Source organism: Triturus cristatus, chromosome 8 (assembly GCF_964204655.1).
Source record: "Triturus cristatus chromosome 8, aTriCri1.1, whole genome shotgun sequence".
Lineage (NCBI taxonomy): Eukaryota > Metazoa > Chordata > Amphibia > Caudata > Salamandridae > Triturus > Triturus cristatus.
In genome coordinates, this window is record NC_140591.1 from 776,909,975 (window position 1) to 776,937,696 (window position 27,722).

The 27,722-nt window shown below is 45.9% G+C and overlaps 1 protein-coding gene across 2 annotated transcripts in view; it reads left to right on the plus strand.

Moving 5' to 3' along the window:
- Nucleotides 1-27,722, plus strand: part of LOC146805085 (pyruvate dehydrogenase E1 component subunit alpha, mitochondrial-like) — a 456,912-nt gene that overhangs the window by 37,606 nt on the left and 391,584 nt on the right. The window contains exon 1 of one of the 2 annotated variants that reach the window (XM_085622222.1): nt 22,477-22,541. The exons of the other annotated variant lie outside the window; for it this stretch is intronic. The gene's annotated coding sequence lies outside the window, so the exon portion shown is untranslated. Of the gene's footprint in view, nt 1-22,476; nt 22,542-27,722 lie in introns of those variants that run through there. 2 annotated transcript variants of the gene reach the window in all.

A 27,722-nucleotide genomic window follows, 5' to 3' on the forward strand; every position in this document is an offset into this window, starting at 1 on the left:
ATCCTCCCTCACCCCCGCCTTGAGCTGCACCCTGTGATGTGGGAGAGAAGTGTCTGTCAATGCCCAGCCTAACCTCCTACAAAAAGTCCTCCCAGCCCTGACATGCAAAGTTTAGATGACCCAGCAAAATCTGAATGTCCTTGACCTGTACGTTAGCTCTGGGCTAAATTGGGTCTTAAAGCTTCAGACAACATCTCGGCTTCTCTTCAGGCAATCTAATCTCCATCCTGTAGGAATTTAATTCAATGCCCAAAAATGTAATCACTTGTACTGTCCTAGTGTCTTTTCTGATGCCAACAAATCGCCCAAGTCCTGCATCACATCCTGAAACAGCTCTCCCAGCTTTCTTCTGAACAGGAAGCCCCCTGAAAAAATCATTCAAGAAATGGGTCATGACTTCTTTCCTGGCCACATGCACAAACATTTTTGCAAAAGTGAACTGAAAGCTGCAAACAAGAAACAAGAGACCGAACAATTCCTGGGTAAGGCCTTTTCCACAAAAAATTGTCTCCCAAACTGAATGGGAAACAATTCATGGTTCATACTTCAGTGACCAGCTGAACCACCATATCAACAGATGCATAATTCAACTTACTGTACCCTTCAGGAATAAAGTCAATAACGGATTGCCATTCCGGCTATGAGAGGTGATGAATGAGCCGAAACTCACCCGGCTTTATCTTCGGGACCACCCCAATTGTTAAAATCCTCAAATTCTCCAGCAGCCAATCTGAAAACAGCCCTTCAATTCTGCCTTCGGTCACCTCCTTCAACAACTTTCTCCAAACCTACTCTTCCTGCCCTTTGATCGAACGCACATTCTCTGCCCACTGCCACACCCTTGGGCCCTCATAACATTCTTTTTTTTTTTTTTTTTAAACCTTTATTCGTGCATATTAAAAGAACAAATACGGGCCTACAACCTTCAGGCCGGCCACGATACGGTTAAGCACTGATACAAACATTACGGCCCCTGTGCTTCAACGGTCAAGGTTAGCAACGATTTATGAAACATACACTGGAGAGATCCTTGACCCCAGGGAAAGGAGAAGTGAAGGTTAATTTTAAAGTTTTCAAAATAAGTTTATCAGGGAAATAGTCAGTGAAGAATAAGAACCAAGGAGATTCGAGTCCGCACGATATCTTCACCACACGGGAGAGCAGCAGCATCATTAAAACAGCAATGGAAGTAAAATCGCAGGCAGTGAGGCAATGCAGTTATATAACAGGATAGTCGCATGAGCAATTACGCACCCCTCCAGTGCCGCCCCCACTCAGTCAACCCCCCACCCGGACCCAGAATCGAAACAAGTATAGCGCAGAAACATAAAGAGAAAAAAGGCCCATAGAACTAATTGGAAACAGTAAGTTACCCCCCCACCCTACACCAATGCGGAGGCTACGGCCTTCCCCCCCCCCAGCATAGTGCCTGTCGCCCAATAAACCCGAAATATAGACAAGAAAGAGAGTAAGAATAAAGTAAAGAAAAATAAGAAAACAGTACACCTATGTTAAAGGGGGTGAGAAAAGAATAGGACTATTCTAATCTAAACTCCCGAAAAGAAGAAAGTGGGGAGGAGCCTACGTATCATCAGAGCGCCCTAAACCATCGGCCATCTTTGGCTTCCACACACTGAGAACCCACTACCCCAAAAGCGGTCGTGTGAAAATGAATTGTCACAACAAATTAGATGAAGGAAGACAAATCGCGACGAATGCGCACAAAGTACACATACAGTTCCAGTCCCAGTCCAGCCCCTCCGTGAAACCATGGCGATATTAATCAGTCTAGCCCTGGCCCGATCGCGGGCTTGAGATTAAGCCAGCCCCTACATGAAGGCCCCGCATCCCGTGCAGACAAAGACAATATGGCCGTTTGGGAGAAGATGGTGAAGTAGAATCCCAAAATGGCCGCCGACCATCTGTAGAGGTCCCTTTGTGCACCACAGAAAGTTCAGACATGGCATGTAGAGTACAGGAGTTCCACAGAAAAGAAGCAGTAGGCCACCGTGAACGATTCCTCGAGGATGTTAGGTGTTGCTCAGCTGGATACTCTTGCAGACGCGGTGAGGCAGGCAACAATGAAGCAGGCAGCAATGAACGGGGAAACAAAGTATCCGCTGTTAAGCTGGAGAGCAATTGATCCTGGGTGCCGGGAAAGCCAGATGCAGGCACCAGTGTAGCACGATCACACACAGCCGTTGCGTCCCCGCAAGAGGACAAAAGCACTGGCAGACCCACGCCGTGTTGATGACAGACGGAGCGCTCACGGCCCGCAGCCGACCACAGGGAGTCAAACTGCTCACTCAGCGCCTGAAAGCGAGCAAACATTTGTAAACGAAAGTCCCGCAGGACGGCCAGTACGGAGCCGCATGTCAGCGGAAGCTGCACCCCCACATCGGCAGCAATCCGGGACGGCACTGTGGAGCTAGTGTCTGGTGGAGGGAGGGCGAAGCGGGCAGCGGGCAAGACCGGAGTATCACCCCCCGGCCGCGAGCAGGCAAACAACGCCATGTTTTACCGCCGGACGGTACAATGGCCAGGGGGGGGGGTCGTAGCAAGGAGTCAGTTCCCCTCAGGTCTGCGCCGCAACTGGGAAAGCCAACAGTCGCCTCCCTTCCCTCGGGTTCTCTTTGCAGCCGACTAGGCAATAGAAGAAGGGGGTCGGCAGCCTCCCACAGCGCGGTCCACAGATCGGGGCAGGAGACCCGCCTCACCGGGGCTTACCTTACAGCCCCAGCCCTTCAGGCGCAGGGTGGAGGAGGTGTCTGGCCGTCCCTCCCCAGGCTCATCTGGCGACAGTCCGTGGTGTTAGGTGAGGTCGGGACCGCGGGGCTCGGATTTACGCTAGCGGGTCCAGGGACTGCGGAGCGTCCCGGGGGCCGGCAAAGGCCACAATGGAGCAGGGGTCCAGGGCGGAGAACAAAAGCACCAAGAACTCCGGCATCCGGGCGGGCTGAGACTTCGGGGAAGTGGCGGCGTGGACAGCGCGTCGTCGTACACGTTTCACCTCGAGAATCGGCAAGGATAGGAATCAGGATAATAGTCCGGGGCCAAGGGCCGACGGAGCCGGGCGCTCAAGCGTCTGCTCCGGTCGCCATCTTGGCTCCTCCCCTCATAACATTCTTGATTCTTTTACAGTCAATTAATTATGCAATTCAATGTATTGTTGTAGTGAGGTTAAGCTGGTCTTGACAATCACCATCAACCAGTCCAACTAATTGGTCCAACGACCAAGTGGTGAAGAGCCTTGATGTCAAAGTTAGGATTCTATAGGTGCAGATGTATATAATGTAAAGGAATTACTCCTGATAGGTAACAAGGTATCCCCACATGTCCAGCGCTTCTTTCCCTCCTGTGTGCAGACTCGAGTGAGGTGCGTTAGTGTTGGTGTTATGGGCCCCACCAATGAATGCGTGCGTGAATGAGTAAGTGTGATGACGGGTCTGTGACGAAGTGAGGATATGTAAATTTGCCCTTTCCCGCTGGAGCACTGTCACTGATCAGCAGCTATGCCTGAGAAGCCTAGGTTGCAAACTAAACTCCAAATGCTGTGGACTGGTCTCAAAACATGACTGCTGGAACAATTTTCAGAGTTGAGGGTGCCCACCTTAGTATTAAATCGTTGAAGTCACAGGGACTGTGAAAAAGCCTAGCTTAACACACAAAGTGTAGAAAATGTATTGAGCAGGATAGTGGTAAGGACATAGTATGTAGCTGGTTGTGAAGTTAGAGCACGCTTTTACGAATATATTACAAAGCATCGTGCAGTAGCACGCTGCCATTTATGGACAGGCCATTTTTTATTGAAATGGCCACTAAATTTGCACAAACACCAACCATATAGCACACAAGTGATAACGTGTGTAAATCGGGTTACAGTGAATATTTATCATTTGTGCATCACCAAGTAATAGTGTCCTGACTTGCTTTGATCCCTTTAAAATCTTTGTTTCAATCACACTTCAGAATTACAAAAAAATGGGCTTCATTTTTGCTTCATTAACTGCTGATATATTCTGAAATATGTATACATTTAATTTACTGGTATTTAAATGTTGTTGTGTGTAACAAAAAATAACCTCCTACAGTCTTTCCTTTTACATTCAATGTACCCAAGCAAGATTGTTATATAGTTCCCTTTTAAAACTCTCCTCACTTTGCAGTCAGAGAAAGAAAAGTAGACATCAATCCCCCACATTAAAAGAATAAGCAGCAATTTGTCAGGCGACATAACATGACATTTGACCTCTGTCTTTGGAGCACAGCAAATGTTACAAGATAAATATAAAATATAAAGAAATCTTTATTTATTGCTCTTTCATGGGCCATCAGAAACTGGATGGGACCACCAGATTGGGAAACACTGGTCTAAACTCATGACGTCTGAAACTTCCAGAATGGCTTAATGACCAAAAAGCAGGTAGCAAGGTACAATCACAGCTCACTCTAAAGAGGAGCTATATGTTTTCCCCCAACTGAGTCATTTCTTTTTCTCCTTTATGGTTACATTTCCTCCTTGACACAGCTGCAGCTGATTAATCTGATAATGATCATGTGATGTGATTGTTGGTCCACAATTCAAAGCAGAGTGAGCACAATATTAAGTTCAATATGGATAATAGAGGTGTTTGTAAGGTAGGCACCTGAAAAGAGGCTATAAAAGGTATACCACCAAGTTTAATACAGCATAATTGGACAGCAATTGTTATTGTCTTTGAAATGCGTATACGTACATCTCTCTACAGCTGTTTCAAAGGAAAAGAATGTATTAATGAGATTAGTGAATGTTATAGGTGGAAAATCTACTCATTAGGAATAGAAAACCAATAAGAACATAGGGGCATATTTACAAGCCTCTAGCACCATCGGAGTGTCCCTTTTCTTGATGCTCCGGTGGACCCGAGTGCTTGCCCATATTTACAAGGCCACGCAAAGTGGCTTTGCGTGGCCTTGTAAATATAGCACTCTTTCGCGCAGTACTCTGCATCAAAGGGGCGTGTCATAAGGGTTCCTGTGAGTGTTTCCAAGCAACACCCATGGCTTTTTGACACGGCCCCAGATTCACAAGGATTTGTAAATCTGAGGCAGCACCAAAAACTGACGCCTTTCCAGGGGAGGCGTTAAAGTGGTACAACAAGGAGAAAACCTTTTATTTCTCCTCACTTTATGCTCTTTTAATGTGTGCTGCATTCTGCATCACACATATAAGGAGCAAAACGCCATTAATGAATGCTTTTGTGAAGGTGTCCCTTCCTGCACAACAACAATCATCTCTGTAAGGCACCATGGTGCAAGGGTGCCTGCGTTGGCGCAAGGCTGCTGTTTTAGCGCCGGTGCAGTGGAGAGCACTGTGCTGCACCGTATGCCTGTAAATACGGCGCATTCTTGCATTTTTATATGACGCCGCTTGGCACAGCAAAATTACTTGTGGCGCCGCTCTGTGCCATTTCATTGTAAATATGGCCCATAATATGTAAGCAATAGAAAGCCTTGTGGGAAAAATATATTGAGGCTGGCAGAGTATAGAAAGCATCCATTAGAAGCCAAAGGATATCATAAACACCTCCTCAAGTAGAAATTAAATATATTTTATTTTGGTAAAAGGCAAAACTTCAATGATACTGCAAAAGATGGAGACTCGGCCAAAATTTGGAAGATAATAGTGAATGTCTCAAAATACAACCAGACAACTCCAGATTGCCCTGTCATGGGAGGTATCGTTCAGGCCAAATGAACTTTGAGCTGGATTATTCTTTAGCTTCTGGTGGTCCTCCGTTCATTAACAGATGAACAACGGTCAATCATTGGACTCATTTACCCTCAGGGAAGTGGTGTTTGCAATCAGTTTTCAGAAACCAGGAAAGTACATATAGCATATATGTGCATAAGCAATCTAACTATATGCTTCCCTGTGCACTGCAAGATTGCTAGGGCTATTATTTCCGGTGCTAGAGCCTCCCTAGAGATGAAAGACAGCGGAAACCAAATCCAAAATATTAGAGCTTGTTCCCTGGCTATGAAATATTGTCCTATTTCAATGGTCGATGCCTTCACCAAGACTTTTGTAAAATTCTTTGTGCCTGATTCACAAAGGTGATTTACAATTTCGAGTAATTTACACTTTTAAGTAACATTTCTACTTTTGGAGATTCACAAAATTCGAGTGTAAATGTTCCAAGACTGCAACTTAAGACTTTTAGATTTAGTTTACACTAGGATTTTGTGAATATCCAAAAAGTAATAAACTTACTCAGAAGTGTAAGATACCTTTATGAATCATGCCCATGTTGTTTATACTAGATTTTGTTAGAAAAGCAAAGAAAATTCACATGTTCATGCTGGCTCGTTTAAAGGGATAGAGATCACAGAATAGAGTGATCACCATAGCCAAATATACCAAGATTAAGCAAAGTCCCCCTTCCTCTTGGTTTTACAGTTCAGAAAAACTGCAGTCAGTGGTATTCAAAGGAGAAATTTATAGATTCTATGCCAGCCATGAGCAACAGTTAGGTATGGGACAGTTGGAGAGTGACATGAGCTTTTTTTCTCCTTACATTAATGTCCTACGCGCAATGAGGGTGATGTTTCCATAATAGCAATTCGTGGAGTGCTGCTTCTCCTGTTTGCTTATGAGGTCCCAGGCATTCACCCATGGATTCTGAAACATTCCCAAATTTACCAACACCTTTTACCAACCTTGGAATGCATCAGAATTCTACGCCCCCATAGAAAAAGGAAATGCCACTAAGGTATTACAACAGTTTGTTTCTGTGGAGGAAGGTGCCCCTTCATGCACAATAACAATCCTGCCCACATCTCAGATACCCTTGCAGCATGAAGCAAAGGTGCCTGCTTTGGCGCTAATCAGCCAGAGCTGTGAACAAAGAAACATTGGAATGTTGGAGCTCTGGGCTTATACCAGCCATTATAAGCCCAGAGCACTCCATTGTTTTCAATGGAGCTGCCAACATTCCAGTGTTCTAATTAATAATGTGCCGTATTTAATATTAGAACATTGGAATGTTGAGAGCTCCATTGAAAACAATGGAGTGCTCCGGGCTTATAATGGCTGGTATAAGCCCGGAGCACCAACATTCCAATGTGTCTTTGTTCACAAAGACTTCAGGGAGCCTGAGGGGATTTCAATCCCCTCGCGCTCCCTGAAGGCTTTGTTTTGTTAGAACATTTTGCCCTCAAGTGGCAGAATGTTCTAATAGCCTTATAGCCCTTCGTAGCAGGGCTATACTGGCTTTTAAAGTCCCTCTGCTTTGTTAAAGTCCCTCACCTTTGGTTCGGGCCTTTAACGCTGCAGCGGGCCTTTAACAGCCGGTATAGCCTGCTACGGCGGGCTATAAGGCTATAATACGGCACATTTCTGCCCTTTCCCTTTCACACAATGCAGTACAGCAAGGTGGTTTGATGCACTTTGCTGCTTGAAAGATTGATAAATATACCCCTTTGGCTGGGATCTCTACCCCTGCCAGATAAGATGAGCTCTTGTCAGTGAAAGGCCAGACCTCAGAAAAATATATTTACTCAGAAGCTAGTCAGCCAATGACCAACGTTCTGTTTTATGTCTTTACCCCTCCTCCTATTCATGACTAAGATGGAAATCGTTGAAATTCCTACTTGTGAAATATGGAATGTGTTTACCTGCCAAAACCTGCTACACTCTCCAATCCATTAACAAGACTCTGCAGTAGCAATGTGAACAGAAAGTTGGGAGATAAGTAGCAGGGCACACTCACAGTTATGGGTGCTATTGATGTGATGTCCCCTACTTTTAAAACTTCTGTGAGATGTAATATCTTATGATATCCACTAGAAGCAGCTCAACGTGTGTCAGCCCTACACACGCCTCCCTTATTGGAAATGCCATTTGGTTCAAGGAGCAGATTAGCACTGTAATATAAGTTTTTAAAACTTAACACCGGAAACATACAGAATAATAATAAAATCGCCTTGGGTTATTGTACTTGTAAATTCTTATTTGAGGAGTTATCTAAACATTTGAATAATTTCAACTTTTTTATTAAAATCAGAATTGTATTACTTTATAACGGAGGTAGATTGTGTCTTTTTTGTATTATGTTTAGAGAAATGTACTTTTAAAATGTACGTTTCATGGAAGTGAGATGCTGTTCCGTATTATAATATTATTTATATAATATTTGAATGTGTTTGTACAACTTTTATTTTCTGACCTCTGGAATAACCTATGTCACTTTTTTTTGCTACTTCAGAACATTTGGAGATCTGTTACCTGTTTAATACGTTGCTTTTTAATCAGCAATCAGCACAGCCTTTTTTATTTCTCGTCAAGATTCTGTATTAGCTGCAAGACCACTGGTGCGGAAAGAAGAATGTTATACACATGTGAAATATAACTCAGCACATACCATTCATTGAGGCGCGGAAGGAGTAGAGTGGGTATTGATAAAAGGAGGGAACAAGGGTCGCATTTCCTTGCTGCCACTTCTTGTGCTCACCATACGTACAGTGGCGGCTGACAGAATTAAAGGTGGCGGGCAGGCGAAGGGGGTGCGGGGTAGCCGCGTGGCTAATTAATAAAAAAAAAAAAACAATTACCTTACCCTGCCGGCCATCTCCAGCATCGCATCGCGCCCCAGTGAACTTCATTGTCCCAGCAGGCACTGCGCCAGCGTCACAGACTCCCTGTGCAATCCCCACACAGCTCTTCTATGAGAGCAGCTCAGGGACTGGCCTAAGCGGGCTGAGAAGATGCTCTGCTCAGGTCAGGGAGTCTGTGGAGTTTCTCCAGCCTGGCTGCTCAATGCAGCGGGGCTGGAGAAACCTAACGCAGTGCGTTTGGCCGTCCTGAGACGGCTGGGCAAACACACATTTGCACCTAGAAGTTGCATAGCATTCCTCCTCCCACCTCCCAGGCTCTGAGCCATTGGGGCAAGGCTCCTCCACCATTGCAGAGGAGCTGCCCCTGTATACGAAGACAACACTGGTTCGCTGTTTGGCTTTAGCCGTACAAACTAAGAATGACTGCTAGATGAAATGATGCATCAAAAATGAGTTAAGATCCATATTTATCAAAAAATCACAATGCAGAAAGCCACCTTGCTGCACTGTGCTGCATCAAAGGGAAACAACAAGAATGCACCATATTTACCATTACATGGTGCATTCCTGTCCTTTCCTAGCACTGGTGCACTTTTAGCTGCTTAGTGCCAACTCAGTTGGTGTGCGTCTGGTGGGGAGGTGTACAATTCTGATGCATCCCAACAATGTTGGTAAATCTGGGAATGTGTCAGAATTCATGGATGGATGCGGGGTAACACCCACGGTCCATGCATGGCATGCCTCCCTGCCGCAGAGTAATGCAAGGCAGTGCTTTGCTCTGCCTAGCGTAACTCTAGATTTATCAAGCCACTCAGGGTCACGCAAGGTGGCCTTGCGTGGCTTGATCAATCTCATTTAGGTTTCGTGTCACCCTTGCGTCCCCTTTCGGGGTGCCGGGCGACACAAAACCTTGATAAATATGCCCCTACGTATTCACGGACACGCTCACATAATTCAGTCCACATCACTACCACAACTATCACACTGATCTCTCTGGCTGAGACATACATCTAGAAATTCCAGAGTCCTATTTGGACTATAGGCATGATTATTATATGCTGATTAAAAGTATTTAGCACCCCCCTGGACTCAAACTAAAGGATCTAATGGCCTCCTCCCATTATGATGGACAACTGCTGACTCAATGGTTCTTCCCAAGGTTAATGATGCAGGCCTCATTAAAGTTGCCTACAGGACACCCTTAGGTCAATCCTGTTACGTAAAAGAATGTATAACCCACACTGGTAACAGGGACAGGGAAAGTTTCAAGCATGCTCAGGAGAGGAAGGGTCAAACCGTGAGGAAGGTGGTGCACCTGTGATAAAGTCTAGGCACCATTTAAGACCCTTTAAGAAGGTGTTTTGGGGACAGCCGAAGGTGGCAGCAACTCCCACATTTGGAAATAGAAGAGAGTCAAAATACAGAAGCGAAGCAGTTTGCATTATCACAGCTTTTTCTAGCTAGGCCCTTTTACCCTTGTGCACCAGTCCCTGTTGAAAACGCGAGTTTCAGCCTGCTCGATTAATTTATGTAGTTTTCCAACCCATAAGTTACTCAATGTTGGTTGCTTGAGAAAACGTGGACTTCTAAACATACTTCAAATGTAAAAAACATAAACAACAAAATAAAGGCCATACAAAATATCAATCTAAAACTCTCTGGGGCAGATTTACAAGCCCCTTGCGCCACTTTTGCGCTGCTGTTGCGTCACTTCTGTGATGCAGCGGCAGCTTAAAGCTAGCGCCATTCTGCAACGGAATTACAAGGTGACGCATCTGGGGAGATGCCTCATGTTGTAAAGCCCTGCGCCACATGAAACCTGTGTCAGGTTTCATGTTGGCTTTCCGGCGCAGGGTGGGTGTTACGTCGCAGGAACGCCTCGGAAAACTGCCTGAGTAAAATCTACAAGATTTCACTCAGTCACTTTTCCGATGCCGCTGCGTCAAAACCTTATGCCTGTTTAAAGCAGGCGTAAGGCTTGACGCACCATGTTGCAGATTGGCTGGGTTAGAACAGTGCTGGAGTTGCGTCGCGCCCGCGACACGGCTCCAGCACTGCGCCAACCTTACGCCGGCAGATGCGACACGCATCTGCATTTCCTAGCGCCATGGCACGCTGCATTGTAAATGTGGCGCATCCGTGGTGTCACAAGGATTGTCAAGCGTGTCACAAGTTTCCTGCCGCATCTCTGCTGATTTGCAGGAATGCACCAAGAATTGTAAATCTGTCCCTTTGTCTTGACTCCTTGGGGCTTATTTACAAGCCCCTTGTGCCACTTTTGCGTCACTTTTCCCATGTTAAAAATGACGGAAAAGTGGCGCAAGGGCCTTGTAAATCTGCCCCCTTGTTTCCCTAAATCCAACCGAACGCATTTCCAGTTTATTCTAAGGCTGGGTTAATTAACCTTTTAATTTCCAGTCCCAAATACTTTGTGCCACATGCTCCATGTTGGAATTAGGGGTAGGTTGAAACTTTTGTAGGTAGATTTGTTTGTATGGGGTTTATTTTAACAGTTTACATTTGTATGTTTTAAGGCTTATGGTCTATATTTTCAAAACCTGCCCCAGTGCAATTATAATTTACATGTCCTCTGTACTAATATAGTTGCAGGACGCACAGTGTCTATCAGTCAAAAAATAACTTCATAGCTAGATTCAAGCAAATAATCTGAAACTACTCTTTGACCTGTGACCAATTTCAGAAAATAACATCAGAAATATGTCATAATGTTAAATTATAAATTAATATTTTGATCCAGCAGGAGCTTCAGAGAGCCTCTTTAATATCGATCTGGGCATACAGGAGTGGGCACCAAATATGCCACTTATCGACCCCTTCATATTTGCTTTTCCTCAGGGTTGGACTGAGACAGGAAATAGGCCTGGGCAGCAAAACAAAATTGGCCCTCAGTGAACGAGAAAGCTAAAATAAATTGGCCTATTTTTTTGAACTTGTAAAGAGATGTTATGTAAGTGTTTTCCAAGGTATGGAAAACTGCATTGATTTCTGCTTGCTGCAGGCATTGTTTGTGATAATACCAGAAAAATTAACAGTAAAAACTGTCCTCTCATATCCTATAACGGGCCCACCATAGCCATGAAACGGGTCACATACTGACCTGTCAGACCAGCACGTCGGCCACTACCTGATTCCCCTATAGGCCAGTCCTACCCTCCTCTTCGTCCACCCACTCAAGTATCACTGCTGTCCGGCACTAGAAGAAATGGATAGGGCTTTAAACAAATTCCAGATGAGGGAAAAGGTAAGTATTTCTTTCAGTTAAATAATCCATTCACCAGCTGAGATCCTAATTTATAGACAAGGATGCAATAAGAGAGACGGGGTACTTAGTGCTTATATCTGCAAATAGTTTTACAGGAACAACTTTATTAATTAACACTGCAAAAAATATCAACAGTGAACAGACAAAATGTTAGGGAGAGGGCATAATGGTTTGCAAGGGTGGCTCACACATATGGGCTCCCCCCATCATGCTGCAGACAGTGGCGTAGCCAGTGAGTGATGGTCCATAGTGCAAGGAAGGGCATGGGCCCTACTGGTCAGTTTTTTAACTGTTAAATACAGCAATAAGCAGGGTCATTGGGCCCCTTAGACCTCTGGACCCACCGCCACTGCACCTGCTGCACCAATGGAAGCTACGCCTCTGGCTAAAGGACTGCACGTGCACTATGTGCTGCTTCTGATAGGATGAGGATAAACACAAACTAAGAGTGTCTGAAAGGCTGTCAGTCTGCTCACAAGCAGAGCTGTGTGGGTTTAGAGGGCAGATCACAATGTTCGGTTAAAGAGATGAGGCCTGAAAACATATCCCTTAGCTCTCTGTAGGAACGCAGCATGTCAGCACTCTGTAATCATTGGGAGGGATGGTGTATCCAAGAACTATTGACTATAGGATAGTGTGTAAAAGGCCTCTTTAATGAAACATGTGTACAGAATGGCAATACTCAAAACCTGGCTCTACGCCATGCATACTAATCACGAACATGGTCTCACTAAACATTTTATTAACTATCGAAAAACTCCTCCCCTCTCCCCTAAGCAACCCTAACCCAAGCCATACCACCCAAATTCCAATCACACACTTGTCACTCAGAAATCCCTGCATACATCCATTGTGCATACCCACCTGTAGTTCGATACATAAATCCCCGCCCCTTACCTCAAAATTCAACTGGGCCTCAACGTGAACAATGTCTCTTTAATGAACCTTTATACTCTTGCAGGAAACCTCCACCAGAACACCCTGGAGTTTTTCTGCCCCCTACCTAGGAACCAACTACATCCCCACTGGCATATGCATCATTTCGGCAAGAACCGTCCTCACCTGCATCAAATACAACTCTACCCAATAAATGGATAAATAGACCCCATTGTCTCAAAAATATTCAATTTACTCATACTTGATGCCACTGTGCTCCATGAAAACATACCCCTCTGATCTGCAAAACTTTTGAATTTCCCTATTTCCTTTTCTCGTGCCCCATTAACGGCCCCTGTTTTTTGGCCCCCCTCCCTACTCTCCGTGGCATAAGCTCGTTAAACACCACCATGTGCCTGACCAGGCAACCTCGATCTCTAGAAAGTCCTGTTCAGCAGCTTTCATTAGCGCCAGTCCCTTCAACCTCACTTAGGGGCAAATTAACAAGGGCCGGCGATAAATATTGCAAAGCGCGCTTAGCACTTGCATATTTATCGCCGGCTATCTCTGGAATTTATCACCCGGTTAGCGCGTTATCAACAACGCGCATCAGCGAGGCGATACAAATTCCAGAGATAGTGTGGATCTCGCCGTTTTCCATGGTGGAAAACGGCGATATCCTAGATGATAGGGCCTGTGGTCTTAGCCACAGAATCCACCCCCCATGTTAAGTATTCCTTAGTCAGGAATTTAACAGATGTTAAATTCCTGCGTCAAGGCATACTTAACGCAATTTAAATAAGCGCTACCCTTCCTTGTTAATATCACAAAGCTGCCTTCGCGATATTTTCCCTGGTTGGTTTCACAGCCACGCCTACTTTTTATCCCATTAGCGATGCAAAGTTAGGCGTGCTGGAAACGGGGGCTAAGTCAGCTTTTGCTGATAAGGCGATAAAATTATCGCCGCTTTTCAACCGAAAACGGCTGCAAAAGTGGCGATAATTTTATAGTGCCGCCTTGTTAATGTGCCCCTAAGTCATTTTCTCCTAGATGCACCAGTAATACGTCCGGGCAGCGGGAACTTTTTATCAATTTATTCAGTTTTGGCAACAGCTCGTGCCATTGCATGCCTCCTTGCTAAACCATCTTAATGGTACTACCATATCAGGCAGCCTCCGCTGTCTTCCTCCCCACCTGAACTCTGCATGCCGTGCTGCCCATTTGACAAAATAGTGCCCGCAGATCCAAACCTCAATGTGGTCTCTTTGTAGGCCCGCAACGTAACCTAGGAGAAAACACACTTGAATTATTGGTGATCTTGCAAAACCTATCCGAGACACAGGTAGCGCTGATAACAATCTGAGCGGCAACTCCCCATATGCTTAATCTCTGCAGCTGCCCAACCCCTGCCCTCAGCCTCTGTAGCCATCCCAATTCGAGAAGAATGTGGCCCAAAATCTAGTGGGTCATAGCCCAAAAAGCTTAATGTCTTTCTCAAAACCCCCAGTACCTGTTGAGCCATAAAACGTTTCCCGTTTTCATGCTGAAACACTTCCCCACTTCGAATGCCTTGCTGACTCAAAGACACTCACCAAACACAGGGGCAAACTGACGCATTTGGGTACGCTCGTAAGGACACACACACTCCCCTCCCAGACTGATCTGTCTTAGACTTTGGGATCCAAACCAGAACTGCCCCTTCCAGCAATCTAACATCGCTGCACCAAATCCCCTCACGTGCAGGAGACCCCACGACCTCTGTGACCTGGAACTTCCCAAAGTATTACCAGAACATAAGGGCTGAAAATCAAAGTGTCTCCCATTCATCCTGACATACCCCTGGAAGTGCCCCAATCACCTGCTTCAGAATATTAAGTGTGATGGGGCGCCCCAACCTCCCTCCAGTAACCCTCTCCCTGGACCACCCTTCCAGTATCCATCTCCCCTGCCGATGGCTCATATCCCCACCGCAGCTTTCTGAAAAATGCCACACCCGCCAAGTTACTGGCTTTTGTTAAAGCCAACAAGCCCTTTTCAATCAGAGACATGATACACTTTACCACATTACCCTGTCATGCTTGTCCGCCATCCGTGCTTCTGTGTCACACTGCCTCCTACTGTATGAACTCATCCCATTCCAAACCATATGCTTTGCGAGTCAATCCTGATAATGAGCCAAGGATCAGCTGGATCATGCGCTCTCGCCTTCTGCCCACATGTGATCTGGCATTGGTGTCTTCATCTCATCTGCCCTTGGTGCCAACCCCGGGAACCTTGTTCACTGAAAACAAGAAAGAGCATTGGTGATGTCATTATGTACCCCCAGAATGTGGCCCTGTAAGTAACATTCACACGCAAACACTCCAACACAAAAACTCCCATCAATTGCCACACCTTGGGTTCCCTTGCTGACGGTCAGTTAACCATGTTCACCACTGTCATGTTGTTAACTTTGAAAAGGAGTGTTTTCATCACAAAGCATCGGTCTCACAAAAATACATCCACCACCAAAGGAAACAATTCAAGGAAAGCAATGCTGTGCCCCCCTGCTTCCAAGCCTCCGGCCATTCCTCTGCACATCATCGTCCTTGCCAAAACAAGCCAAAGTTGTGACCTTTCCATATGTTACCCAAGTCCTGCCATGGGAATTCCATTGCAGTCACTCCAAAACTGACACCAAACCCTCAAATCCTCCCTCACCCCCGCCTTGAGCTGCACACTGTGATGTGGGAGAGAAGTGTCTGTCAATGCCCAGCCTAACCTCCTACAAAAAGTCCTCCCAGCCCTGACATGCAAAGTTTAGATGACCCAGCAAAATCTGAATGTCTTTGACCTGCACGTTAGCTCTGGGCAAAATTGCGTCTTAAAGCTCCAGACAACATCTCGGCTTCTCTTCAGGCAAACTAATCTCCATCCTGTAGGAATTTAACTCAATGCCCAAAAATGTAATCACTTGTACTGTCCTACTGTCTCTTCTGATGCCAACAAATCGCCCAACTCCTGCAACATATCCTGAAACAGCTCTCCCAACTTTCTTCTGAACAGAAAGCCCCCTGAAAAAATCATTCAAGAAATGGGTCATGACGTCTTTCCTGGCCACATGCACAAACATTTTTTGCAAAAGTGAACTGAAAGCTGCAAACAAGAAACAAGAGATCGAACAATCCCCGGGTAAGGCCTTTTCCACAAAAAATTGTCTCCCAAACTGAATGGGAAACAACTCATGGTTCGCACTTTATTGACCAGCTGAACCACCATATCAACAGAGGCATAATTCACCTTACTGTACCCTTCAGGAATAAAGTCAATAACGGATTGCCATTCCGGCTATGAGAGGTGATGAATGAGCCAAAACTCACCCGGCTTTTTCTTCGGGACCACCCCAATTATTAAAATCTTCAAATTCTCCAGTAGCCAATCTGAAAACAGCCCTTCCATTCTGCCTTCGGTCACCTCCTTCAACAACTTTCTCCAAACCTACTCTTCCTGCCCTTTGATCGAACGCACATTCTCTGCCCACTGCCACACCCTTGGGCCCTCATAACATAAATGAAAACCAACTTGAAAACCTGGTAACATAACTTTTTCTCCCTGTCTGACCCCACCACTTCAATCCAGTATTCCAAACGTTCCAATCTAACTCCCATACATGCTTTTTCCCATGAAATTCTGACCTCCTCTCCCCTATCCCTGGCCACTGTGTCCAGTCCACTGGCCCCCAGGGCCTCCCTGTTGTCTAGGAACCCCCCGGGATACAACTCTTGGTAAGCATGTGCTTTATGTCACATTTGGAGCACTCATGCCTGTATTTCCAATATTCCTGCAAACACTGCCACCTGTTAAATGACCAATGTGCACCTGCCATCTCCGACTGTCCACGTCCTGCAGAGCACACCCCTTCCTGGGTGGGATGCCCCCAAAAGGGCTTGCAAATGACCAGCCAGCCTCTTGACCTATAAGTCGATGGAGCTGGCCATTCTGGTGTCATCGCTTGCAAAAACAGTTTGCTGACCCCACACCCAATCTTCTTCTTCCGCAAGGCGAGCCCGGAATTCCTCGTCATAGCGTACCCCGACCCAGCCCCCAAAAGTCACCTGTGCCTTGCACACCACATCCAGATATTTAAATAATGTATGCTCCTCTCAGGGCACCTCTGGCAATAGACACTCACACATATAAGAAGGGCTGCGATCCAACTCTCTATTTTGACTGGGACTCTGGGCCTACGGGACAACTCATATTCTTCTTTGGACCCTTCCTTTGCCCTGAATTTGCGGTGTAGTAGCTTAAAGAGCTCCACATACTCCCCTTTCCAAATACCCTCTTTGGTGGCCGACATTAAATGCACACCCTAAGGCTTTGTAATCCCTATGTTTGGAATATTCTTTATCACCTTACTCTCCTTCTTCTCTTCATCTTCTATCCCCCCCCACCTTCTTTCTGTGGCTTGAGATTTCTTAAGCAAACCCTCCAAACCCCATCCCGGCTTACATGCCTGTCCCTTGGTCCTGTACAAACACACTCTTCACCAACCTGGAACCACCCTCTCCCTGTGGTTGTACTTCCATCCCCGCTGCCTGCACTCCCACTTCCACCACCTCCACAACTCTGCCCGCTCAACACTCCTTAACTGCCTTCAAGGACGGATCTCCCGCTAAAGCCGTCCATCCTGATGCTGAGCTCTTCCTCGTTTGACTAGACATCGTCTTCGTTATTACCTTCTGTAAAACACCTAAACTGCTTGTCTGAATAGTCACACACTGTCCCCTTTGAACCTCAGGAGGTGGCAGCCACCACTCACTCTCACAATCTCCATCATACACAATCTCTCCCTCCTCCAATTCCTCCTCATCATAAACCACTCCCAATCATCCTCTCCATGTGCCCCACCACAATGTGCACTTGTGCCCCGCACTTCCCTGTCCCCCACTCCACCATCATCAAATTGCTCCTCAAAAAAATCCAGTGAAGGGTCATGATCATGGAAGGCGGACGCACAGTATTGTCTTTTCCTTCTCCAACCTCCCATCCAACGCTGTCCCAGAGCCGGCCGCAAAGACATGCGCTTGGTCTTCGGATCTGTGTGGACAGGCCGCATCAGACCCTCCCGGCTGTCCATAAGTCAAAACCATCGCCAAACCTGCCTCAGGCCCCTGGTTGGCGTTAAACTGTCCCTTACCTGCTTCAACAGAAAACCTGTGGGCACTAGTGTGACACCACACCCATATGCCTAAACCCCTATCCTGGAAGACTTCATCTCCCAGCCAAACCATGGAGCACTATGACAGGGCCGCAGACAAGAAACCGTCACCCGCACCCCAATAGAAACCCTGACCACCATGCCCTAACTGCCCCAGGGCCTCCAATACAGCCTGTGATATCAAACTCCCCCCTGTGCTCCCAGTTTGGGCACACCTCACTGCAGGAAAAACCTCCTGAGTTTCGCACACTAAAACCAACCCTCTGTGCTGTGCATTACTGCTCTCCCCTCAGCCTGAGCAAGGTCCCCAGCCTTCCTCCAATCATTATTTGCCCCCAAAACATTATTGGAGAGGGTGGGCACCATGTCAGTTGGCTGCCTCGCTCCCCGTTGTGCCCCTGCATCTACTTCTTGGCTCTGTACCATGACTCACCTATGCCGACTTGACAAGTTTAGCGGCAAGCCCTGTGACATGCTGGCCCTGCCCACGGCTTTGTCAGCACTGTTGCCCTTGCGCAGCCCAGAGGTGTCACCACACCCTCTGGCCGCACACACAACGGGATGCACTACATCGGGGGTGCTTCTCATGAACTCGGTGCCCCCAATTCAGCACTACTGGGCACTGGCAGGGGCGTAGCACAGGCCCCCGCATTCCCCGTGGTGCGGGGGGCCCCAAGCTCCAGGGGGCCCGCTCGGCACTGCACTCTGGCCAGAGAGCTCCTGATTGAGCCTGGAGGGGGCCCCTCTTCGTACCGTGCCGGGAGGTCCCCTCAGTTTTCCGTTACGGCAGTGAGCACTGGACCAGAAACACAGGCTAAAGGCCAGAATCTGGGGCACGCAGACCCACCCGAATGTAGCCTCTGTCACTTCTGTAAAATACCTACTGCCCTGGAATGGGCCCGCACACCACGTGCAGGGGATGCCCCAGACCGCAACAGACCAGACCCTCCCAAAGCCACAGAAGGCCCTGGGCTGGCCGCAGACACACTCCTCCTGCCTCCTGCATTGAGGCATGGCACAACGACCCAAGATGGTCGGCCAGCCACGCTGCCTACCACACTCCTCCTAACGGCCACACTTCCCCATCTCACCTTCTTGACTGGTGACCCACAAACCATTACTGATGCCGCAACCCCCCCAGTGGAGCAACACGGGGCCGCAACATGCACTCCAGTGCTTCGAGGGCCGCAACCGCCAGGAGGTCTGCCATGCCGGACGCCTGTAATACCAATGAGGCCTCACTAATCTCTGCATTCTCGATGCCTATAATTGTTTGCAGCTCAGCTGAAACCTCCATAAAAGCATCACAACGAAACGCTTCAACTGATCCTACGTCAACCTGGGTGCACCCAAACAAAATTGCACCTGGTTACCGTATGCCACCTACAAAAACCTATGAAACCCCCAGCACCAATCGCTAGGACCCTCGCCCTCGGACCCTACCAACCACCCAACAATTGTGGGAGGGTAGGGCATTCTGCCCACCCCCCCAAAACCATCAATGGCGTCTGTGTCACTGTCATACATACACTGTTATAACAGTTCAGAATCCACTTGTGCGTATGATAAATGAACTGTCAACTCATGGAGAACGTGGAGCCAGGCTTCTGCGAAAATGAGGTGTGGCCCGAGTGGAAATGCTTGACTGCTCCTACTGCTGTTTGTGTGTGTTTACTGACATCTGCATGTTAATGTGTGCATGTGTAGATATATGAATGTGTGGCGCACAGCACTGTCACCTTGGAAAATGCTAGCCCTGTGACTGGACATTTTGTTTTCACTTACCTCAGAAGAGTTCCTCAGAACTGAATAGTTATTTTCCCATCCACGATTCCAATTTTCCTGCCCCATAAAATCTGTGATGTTTTCATCTTGAAAATTTAAGAACATTTTAGAACAAGTGTTGTGCGATTCCTTTTGGTCACTTTATACCAGTAACATGGGAAGGCAGGTATGTGGAGGTCAGAATTTGCTCCCATTGTTCAAATACCTTTCAAATCCATCTTAGGATCATTGTTGCGTTGATGGGGCGTACATGCATGCATCTCCCACAGGATTTTATGGTTTTCTTTGTACTCAAACCTCTAAGTCATATTTATGAAGTCACACAAAAAAGACACTTTTTATGGCTTTGAATGGCTTAAAAAATATGGAGTAATCGCTGCAGCACACATAGAAAGAGGAAAACGCCTCTAGGAATTGTTTTTGTGCAGGAAAGTGTCCTTTCCTGCACAAAAACTATCCTGCCTACAAAACAGGCAACCTTGCACCATCGTGCAAGGGTGTCTGTGTCGGCGCTAGGCTGCCGAAACGGCACCAGCTCAGGGGGAAAGGACAGGAATGCGCCATATTGGATTAATAGGTGGTTTGCTGTGCTGCCCTGTGCCACAATTCTCGTAAATATGCCCCTGTGTGTTCTTTTTCAGAAATGCTAATAGAGGGCAGAACTGAAGAAGCAGGATAGAATCAACAAAGCTTTCCCTGCAGCCTGAGGCCAGTCTGCCACATTTTTCTTTTCACTGAAGAGAACAACAAAGCGAAATGAGGCGGTTTCATCACTCACTCAGATTTTGTTTTGTCGTGCCTGCCTGGACCTCCCTGGGGCCCAGTTTTTTGTTTGCCTTTGGGAGTGGTGGATTAGAAGGTCGAAAGGTGTGAGTTTAGTGTGCACTAAGTTTGGGACCATCCATCATATCATTACAGGATACATGTATATGACTTTCCACATTCTCACCTGTGTCACAATAATGGAGTTTTCAGAGTTTATAATTGAACAAGGCAGAGCACAGCCATTGTGTCTGTGCTGCTCGTGCATCCTGATAGTTTAAGGTTTATGATTAGCCTCTTCTGCAGCAGGTGCTTCTGGTGATAGTGATAGAGTGCTCTTAAAGTGGCGACTTAAAATACATGCAGAGGGACTGGATATTTGAAAGGTCATCAGGCATGCAGGGGCATTTAGGGAGTTATTGTGCAATATTACATATCTGATTATAAAAGAGAGACTGCAAGTACCTTGCAACATGAGCCAGAAAGCTGGCCCTCCCTACACCCCCCACCTCTTTACAATACTCTCAGGCTAATCTAGGATGGAAATGATATACTATATTCATCCTCTACATTAAAAACTTTGCAAACCAAAATAGTTCAAATATTCATATTTTTTATGAAGTAACTTCATTTCTATGAAGTAACTCATTTTAATGAAGCAAATAGTGTGCATGCAGGTGAAATAGCAAGTGACTGAAAGAATGAGAAATTGAAGGAATGGAAGAGTGAATGGGCAAGTGTATTAATCTGTGTGTTATTGAATGAGCATGTGACTGTCCACACAAGTAACGGAATGAACAAATGAGTAAGTGAAACAGTGGTTAAGTGGGTTAATGAGTTAGGAGTGACTGACCAAGTGATTGAGCAAGGTAGTTGGTGAGCAGTTGAATGTGGGAATGAGTGAGATCTGCAACATACCCCTGGACAACAGAGGGTTATAATTTAGTCCTCTATGGCAGGTTCTAACCATCTATATACTATGACAACTTCTTGACATCTCACAATGACAAAATATATGACAGCTATATACAGGAAGATAGTAACAAAGTCCATCCCAACAGGCATCCCCACAATCTCTGCATGCAACCTACGTCTGTTCAGGAACATACATTTTAAGCTACAAATCTCAAAATGTACAACCCAGTGCAGTAATCAGCTATGTGGACTATGATCATAAGCAACACCATACAGGGGCCTGCAGATCTGTCCTGCAAGCTTACTCAAAACCAAAAACGTCGCGCCTATCCCTCACACTTCTTCATCCATCACACTGCTAAGCACGGTGTTACAAAACAAGATAACTGCATCTTGGTGGTCATCACGTGTGATGTGGAGAGCCTTACCACGCAGGATCAAAACAAAGAGAACACACTTACAACCAAATGCCCTCTAGGGCCGGGTCTCGCACTGGTGACGCCCAGTGCGACAGTCATTTTTAGCGCCCCCACACCCTATGACCGCCTTCTCGAATTCTATCACTACCACCACGCAAAAGTGCCCCTCATCTCTCCAATCATAACTTATTGCTAAACACAGCACACCATTGAGGTCAGCGCCCCCTCCACAGGTCAGCGCCCAGTGCGGCCGCACCAGCCGCACTGCCCTAAAGCCAGCCCTACTACAGGATGTAGCCTGCTACCCATGTACGCAGGTGCGTTAGTACCCCACACTGGGACAGTAGGCGCTATATAAATGTTACTCAATAGAAAGCAGTTGTTCCCTTGTTGTCCCTTGTGCCTTTCCAGCTGTAGACATGGCTGGCTGCGACAGCTGCACAGTTGCCAGAGGCTCTCCAGCTGGCTTCTATCACCCAACCGAGTCTGTTTGATGTGGCCTATGATGATACTTGACACAGTAAAGTAAATGTTTTCACACTTACGCGTGATCCCCGGGTGCTGCAGGATGTGCTTACAACTCTGGTGCTGATGAGGAGAATTCTGCTGTGTTAAAGCACTTTGATCGTTTAGTGTTCAGCAGGAGCTGAAGAACTACCACTGACAAGATGTGTTCTCTTGGCCGGTAGAAGGTTTCCTGTTGTCTGTAAGCGTTGCATTTTTCTGACAAACTTCCCTTCGTTTTCTGTTACTAAGGAATTAATTATTTTAAATAATGTTTTAGAACTGCATATATCAGATAGACTGCAATGTGCCTACTAAATATATTTTGATGTCCCCCAGTATTTTAAAACCAATATTTTAAGAAATGCAAATACTTTCTACATACCCTGTGAGGTAAGGGAGACGATTTGGTTCTGTTTGTGATCAGTCTCGTGCTGTTTGTTCTACCTAAAATAAATCTATGAAGTCGCCATTGCATTCTTGAGGCTAATCAAAGAAAAATGGGGTTTGAATTCAGACAAGCTAACTAAAGATAGAACGATTATTTTGTCCTGTTAAAAGTTACCATTGTTTGCAACGCAGTTTTGTTTGTTTAAAGAGTGAATTCTCAAATTTAATTTCCATATGTACTAGTATAATCTCTTTCAAACGGAGTACTTGCCATGTTGACTTCTAGGTCCTTAATGCTGCATTTGCTCGCACCTTTTTGCATTGGGTATCTGCGCCCTCCAATTGGGGATCAGGGAAGCGAGAATGCAGCAGAAGTACAGCAGCTCTAATACTTGCTCTGTTTGACTCTTTCGCACGGGAAACAGCCTTTACCACGAAGCATTTTCTACGCGATACGTTTACAACGGTACACTTACCTCGTAAACGTCTTTACAACGCGTATTGCTTCAACGACGTCTTTAGCACGCAAGCAACGCCATCACGGAAAAACGTCTTCCTGGTCGGAAAAAAAAGCGCCAGTCCTTCGTTAGTGTCGGCGAAGACCTAAGAAAAAGGGAAAAAAAAAGAAGAAAGGGGGCTTGGGGGGGTTTCCCCCCCAAAAAAGAAAAAGCGGGGTAAAGACAAGATCGAGGTAAGGGCAATGCGAAGAAAAAACATTTTGTTGTAACGCATGCGTGGTAAAGGCATGCGTTGCAACGGAATGCGTAGTAACGACATATATTCTTTTCGCACAGCATCATTATTCTCGGTCCAGGTGGCGTATGCAGGGTGCACCTTTGCCACTTTTCTACAGTACCCACTTTCCCAAGACACTCCTTCTCTCCCTCATCACAAAAGCATGCACATATATATATATATATATGAAACAACACAATCCTGGCTCACCACATCGAATGACGAGACCAAACAGGTACGGACTGATGCAGCAGGGAGTGCAAAATCCCTCCCTACTGCCACGGACTAAAAGATCTCACACACGCACACTATCCATACATTCACTGGTGGGCCCCATAACACCAACATACACTCACCATCAGTCCGTGCGAGAGGCGATTATCCTTCCAAGCGCTGAATAATGAGGGAGGAAGATACCACTTTACCAACAAACCTACAAACCCTTCTTATACTCATTAGGCCCTAGATTCCACATTTGGTATTCCTCTCAAAACCGGGACGGATCTGTTAGTTGTAGATTTAAGTGAATTTCTAATACTCTAATTAACCTTTTCATTAACACATTTAAATGAATAAACAACCCAACTCATTTCTGTAGATGTTCAAATCCAATGTCATATTAATATTGCAGATTAAATCATTCATTTGATCAAGTTGCCATTCATATTTACCTATTCTGGCTAAAGTCGTCCTCTATGTCAAATTTGCAGTCTCGCAAATCTATGCCCATCAATTTTAGCAGATTCAGTTCATCAGGAGTTTGAGCATTAATTCAGTCCATCAAAGATTCAGGCTAACAGCTGTCCTGCAGTGTCACCGTCATCTACGTCAGCATATCATCAGGAAATCGAAGGAGCGACTCCCCGACCTCTCAATTCTATGGGTTTTATAATAATTTCAATAGCAAAATGTAACAAAATTGAGTTTTAAACTGTTCTGATTGGCTGATCAGGGGTCAACCTCTCCGTTCCCATAGGGTTTAGTCCATGTTGTCAGCATACTTGCTGGTTACGGTTCTTTAATAAAGCCTTTTGTCTGTAGCGCTGGCACCTTTCCCAGTGGCCTTGATAAGTACAGCTTGCCTGGGGTCAGGACAGGGCCATTGTTGCTCATCTTTTAGCGCAGGCGCACTTCACCCAAGCCTGGTTCAGCATTGGCAGTCGGGTTAGGCACCAAAAGCAGCCATCATTCGATAGGCCAGAATGGTCAACTTAAGCAAAGAAACACAAAAACATAATTAATACATAGAAATGACTATTTAAATGTTATTCCCTCGCTAATACCCATATGTGTGTGTATTTATCTAGCCAAAAGCAACACTCAATGCGGTCTATACTTACTAAATAAAGCACGAATCACAATTACATCACCAAAGCGACATATATCATGCAATGTTCTAATTATCTATCATTAGTATGCGTACGAAATTTAGTTCACGTCATTAATTAGGCCATGCAGATGCAAATCCCACGTGTATTTCGGTCATTAATAAGGTTGATTAATTATTTACACATCACTCCAAACCATTAGTACGATTATAATTAATTAATTAATCTAATTAATAAAACGACATGCAAAATGGGGTGGGTATACAAAATTTGGCATAACCCGCTCCAGGTGTAATTTGAAAAATGCAGGGCTTTAACTCAGAATCCAAACATCATAGCAACCAGTCTACTTGAGGCCAGTGCCTAGCATGACACGTTTCGACTGCTCAAACGCGGTCTTGATCACATCCAATCCTGCTCCACAGGTCACAGACGGGACTGACACAGCTTGAGTAGCTTCACAGTAAATTGTTTATTCCACATCAGATTAGCTCGTGCTCACAGTTGTAATACCTGGCAGATGCATTTCAGCGAATGCCTTCCTCAATGCCAGCTTTGTGTTCAACAGTTTGTATCTGGGTTTTCGCTGGGTTTATGAACCCCTTCGCTGCTAGGCCTTTCCCCCGCAGAGCTAAGCATATTTTTGGCTATTTGGGGTAGTTTGTGATTAGGCCCCTGTAACATTTGGCCACATAAGGTATCCACGCCAAATTTGCATCCTTTTCTTCCAACATCACAGAGATTCTAAAGGTTCCCTGGGAGTGTGGGTTCCCCTGGAGGGAACCCAGAAATTAGCCAAAATAGAGCAACATTTTTTTTAGGGGGAAAAATTGGGGCAAAGGGCTACAGATGAAAGGGTCTGTTTTTTCCCCTGCAAATGGTATCAACAAAGGGGTTGTGGTGCTAAAATAACCATCTTCCCAGCTTTGAGGGAAAAGCAGACTTTTGTCAGAAAACCAAAAATATTTACACAATATTAGCATTTGTCTGGGACATAGCCTATTTTTGCTATTTTTTGTGTTTTCAACCTCCTTTCCGTTAATGGCAAAAATGGGTATGAAAGCAATAATGGATCCCGGAAAGCTATACATGTCTGAAAAGTAAACAATATTTGAATTCAGTAAGGGGTCATTTGTTTAGATCCTTTAAGGTTTTCGTATAGAAACTAACAGTTGAAAATAGAAAAAATTGAAAATGAGTTAAAAAAAAACAGCCAACATTTTCACCTGTAACTTCTACTAAGTATGACAGATATTTGAAAGCAATATACTGTTACATCTGCTGGACCCTTCTGTTTGTGGGAATATATATGACTTGTAGGTTCACCAAGAACCCAAGGAACACAGAGCCAATAACTGAGCCGGGTCTTGCAATGGTTTTTTATTGTGTACCTCACTCGCATGGGTGGGTCAAGTACCTGCGACAGGCAAGGGCCCAAAACATATTGAGGAGACATCAAAATGACCTATCACAAAACAACCTGTTTTTTGGCAAGGGGGTCACCTGGGTTTTTGGCCCCTAGCCTCGGCGGCCATCTTGGGAAACCTACCAAACCCCACACATTTCTGAAGACTAGACACCCAGAGGAGACGGGCGAGGAATGGCTTGCGTAAGTCCCCCAACGTTTTCCTACCCAGAATCCCCTGCAAACCTCAAATTTAGCTGAAAAAAATCACCTTTTTCTCAAATTTCTGTGTGGGAAAGTTCTGGAATCTGCGTGGATCACAAATTTCCTACCACCCAGCGTTCTCCCAGGTCCTCCAATAAAAATGGTACCTCACTTACATGGGTAGGTCAATTACCCGTGACAGGCAAGGGCCCAAAACCTCTTGAGGAGACATCAAAATTACCTGTCACAAAACAACCTGGTTTTGCAAGTGGGTCCCCTGGGTTTTGTGCCCCGGGCTCGGCGGCCATCTTGGGAAACTACCAAACCCACACATTTCTGAAAACGAGACTCCCTAGAGAGTCCAGCGATGTATGGCTTGCATGGACCCCCCAATGTTTTCCAACCCAGATTCCCCTGCTAACCTCAAATTGTGCTGAAAAAATTCACTTTTTTCTCAAATTTCTGTGTGGAGAAGTTCTGGAATCTGCATGGATCCACAAATTTCCTTCTACTTAGCATTCTCCCAGGTCCTCCGATAAAAATGGTACCTCACTCGCGTGGGTGGGTCAAGTACCCACGGCAGGCAAGGGCCCAAAACCTATTAAGGCAACATCAAAAGTACCTATCACAAAACAACTTGGTTTTCCAAGGGGGGTCCCATGAGTTTTTTGGCCCCGGGCTCAGTGGCCATCTAGGGAAACCTACAAAACCCACACATTTCTGAAAACGAGACACCTGGGGGAGTACAGAAAGGTATGGCTTGCATGGATCCCCCAACATTTCCCTACCCAGAATCCCCTGTAAACCTCAAATATTGCTGAAAAAATCTAATTTTTACACATTTCTGTGTGGGAAAGTTGTAGGATCACTGGGAAGACACACATTTCCTACCATCCCAGCATTACCCCAGGTCTCCCAATTAAAATGGTACCTCACTTGTGTGGGTAGGCATAGTGGCTGCAACAGGAAATGGCCCAAATCGTACTGTGGAGACTTCAAAATTACCTATTACAAAACTACCTGGTTTTGGGGGGGCACCTGGTTTTTTGGCCCTGGACTCGCCGCCATCTAGAGAAACCTATCCAACCCACACATTTATGAAAACTAGACACCCTGGGGAGTCCAATGAGGTATTGCTTGCGTGGATCCCCCAATGTTTCCCTACACAGAATTCCCTGCAAACCTCAAATTTAGCTGTTTTCTTTGGGGGGTAGGGTGGGGGCCTTTGCATGCCCATTCTGGGCAGCCCCCAACCCGGGGCCATAGAAAAAAATAATTCCTGGCATCTAGGGTGCATTCTGTCCCCCTGGGGGGCAGATTG